This window comes from Octopus bimaculoides, chromosome 1, assembly GCF_001194135.2.
Source record: "Octopus bimaculoides isolate UCB-OBI-ISO-001 chromosome 1, ASM119413v2, whole genome shotgun sequence".
NCBI lineage: Eukaryota > Metazoa > Mollusca > Cephalopoda > Octopoda > Octopodidae > Octopus > Octopus bimaculoides.
This window is the reverse complement of record NC_068981.1, coordinates 191892621-191895625: the sequence shown is the minus strand read 5'-3', so window position 1 is coordinate 191895625 and position 3005 is coordinate 191892621. Positions and strand designations below refer to the sequence as shown.

General features: G+C 34.2%; 1 protein-coding gene across 3 annotated transcripts in view; it reads left to right on the top strand.

Moving 5' to 3' along the window:
* Positions 1-3005, top strand: part of LOC106877594 (alpha-catulin) — a 329504-nt gene that overhangs the window by 310550 nt on the left and 15949 nt on the right. The gene's annotated exons all lie outside the window — the stretch shown is intronic.

Genomic DNA, 3005 nt, shown 5'->3' with positions numbered 1-3005 from the left:
TGTGTGTGTGTGTGTGTGTGTGTGTGTGTGTGTGTGTGTGTGTGTATACACACACCTTTCAGCTCATTTCTTTCCTTCATTCAGTATGCCCATTACATAGCAATTAAACTATCCCCTGTCAATCCTATCCTATTTCTCTGAAATCATCCATAAATGTGGAAGCTAGCTAAAAGCTGGAAAGGAAGTTATTGTTTTAATTCTATATGTTTTCGGATTATACTTGTGATTCACTTGGGTCGCCATCTCACATCATTCTTTTTTGTGCTCCCCACTTTCCTAAATTAAGCACTAGCACTACTCCCTGTCCTTTCTCCCCAGGACATCATCCCTCTGGAACCTTCTCCCTGCTCATGTCTTTCCTGTAGGCACTGACCTGGAATACTTTAAGTGGAACATTGAAGGTGGCATCAATCTCAGTGCTCTTTGAGGGCCTGCAAAGCTCATGGGCTCTACCAAAATTATATTGTCATATAAACTGTGAATAAGAATTTGGCATTGTTTTAAGTGTGTGTGTGTATTCTACTTTTCAAACTAGTAATGATTTCCATTGATTTTCTGAATGGTTGCTAACATTACCATTCTTATTGAAATGGTAATAATCCCTGTTCCAAAATGATGTTAATAAATCTTCACAATGCAGTGTTACAGTCTCTCTAATACTCTAAACTTTTCTAACAAAGGAAAGATGTTTCAAGCGAATGACTTCAGTCAATATTTATTTTGTGTTATCAAGTTTCTTAGAACCTTTTTGATCTCGTCCATCTTATAAATTACTGAATAAACAAAACCTAAATATGATGAATGGTGATTGATCAAATAGTTAGCTTTCTGTTTTTTCTTGAAGTTCTTTGATGACCCCTGCCTCCCCATTAACAATAATTTACCAATACATTCTTCCAACAAACAAATAAACAGTATTTGAGGGTAGCAGTTTTTTATTCCCTCAGACAGCAAGATTTGATTTTTTTAATGACAGGAGAGGTAAACATGTTACTAACCCTTTTCACGGGTTCTGTGACTGGCAGAAAGAAGGGAGGAAGCTATTTTAAAACCTGGGACCTGAATGCTTGCAACAGAGTTGACTTCTCTAAACCAGGTTCTAAGCCAGGCAAAGGATAAGGTCTGATAGAAACTCAAAATCTTTAGCCCTTAAATTTTTCCCCATGACTGTTGATTTGTGGAGTGAATGGGAAGAGGATCCTCTCAGTTGTCCATTTGAATTATTGGAAAATCAAGTTTCCAATAAAAGTATATCCACGTTCCTATTGAACTGGTTTTTATCAGATCTATAATCTATCAATGCATCAATAACTAATTGGATTAATTTAAGATTTATTTTATCATTACTTTGATATCCCAAGAAACGTTGGAGAATCGAGTTGCTTGAGATTATTTGAGTGAATGTTTTGTTAATGACAGCTGTGTGTGTATATATAATGTGTGTGTGTGTGTCTCACTGTCTGCTATATCATTAAGAGTCTGTATCTCTGATCAGCTGTAGGATTATCTGAAACAACAAATCTCAAACATATCCACATCGTTATGTCTGTCTTATTTCATCCAGTAAATGTGGGTGGGTGCTAATGTTTAAATTGTTGCTGGATAACTTATTACTGAGCTGTTTTGATGGAACAAAGCATGAAAGTTTTAGTTATATTAAATCAGCTGGAAACAAAAATACAAAAGTAAAACCAACAATTAAAACTTTGCTAGTTCTCAAATCAAAATGCACGAAATAATTGTTGGTGATTGTTGTCTTTAAGAAAGAAAAGAAAGAAACCAGTCGTTTCACCAGTGTTTGTCACAGGGTTACTATTTATATATCAGAGATATATGAAACACCTATGTTGACTGTAAGAAAGACTTCCTTACATACAAGGGACAAGCCTGGAGTGCCTGTAATGAGCTTCACATCATCTGGTAATTAAGTATTTCAAAGTTAATAAAGCTTGTGTAGAGGGAACTGAAGATTATGAAAAAAAGGGCTTCAAGATTTGATGGTAGATACATCTTGACAGCTCAAAATATTTTATGACATGAGCATAAGACCAACTAGGAGATTGCATAGTACTAAGTAAGTGTTGCTGAACACCAGGTCCCCTATGCGATGTTAAATTTCAGACAAAGGACAAAAACCATTCAACTACATTGATGTTATTGGCAGTGACAGACAATATGAAATTGAGGAACCACCAAAGCAAGTGGTAGACAGATTTCTGGCGCAACATTGTGAGATGCATCTCAGCTGCAACCACTTCAATGTCCACATACATATTTATAATAAAGATATTTGAAAATAAAGTGAATGTGATTTTAGAACCCCAGACAAAAAGCACTAGTGTAAAGGAAATAATATTTTAAAAATATATTTAATGTATTTTTATTGGGATGTTAAGAAATAGGAACACAAGGTACTTCTAAGACCATATATATATATCTATATATATATATATAAATTGATAAATTAGAACAGAGATTTACATATCCAAGATATATTATATACATCTTTCCATGTCAGTACCTACATATGTTTCCACTGCAGATTTTGCATCTTGATGGTAATTACTGATGCCACTGTGTATATATATATATATATATATATATATATAGATAGATAGAAACTGAAATGAATAACATTCTTTATTTAAAATCACTACAATTGTTTCATCACATTTTTACATCTTTATTACATTGGTGAGGTGTTGTGTAATCATTATCATCCATCCAAAGTGTAAAGTGTGCCTCCTCAGGTGATTGTTTAAATAAGGTCCTTTGTTAGATCTTTTTGTCATTTCACTCAGTGCTTACTCAAAATGATGTCATTTCCAGCAGTTTACCAGCAAAACTAAATCCAGACATAGTGACCGACAGACAATACAACCAAAATAAAAAATACATAGACAAAATTTTAAAAAAATTATGTATCTGACTCTCTCTCTCTCTCTCTCTCTCTCTCTCTCTTTCTCTCTCTCTCCCTCTCTCTCTCTCTCTCTCTCTCTCTCTTT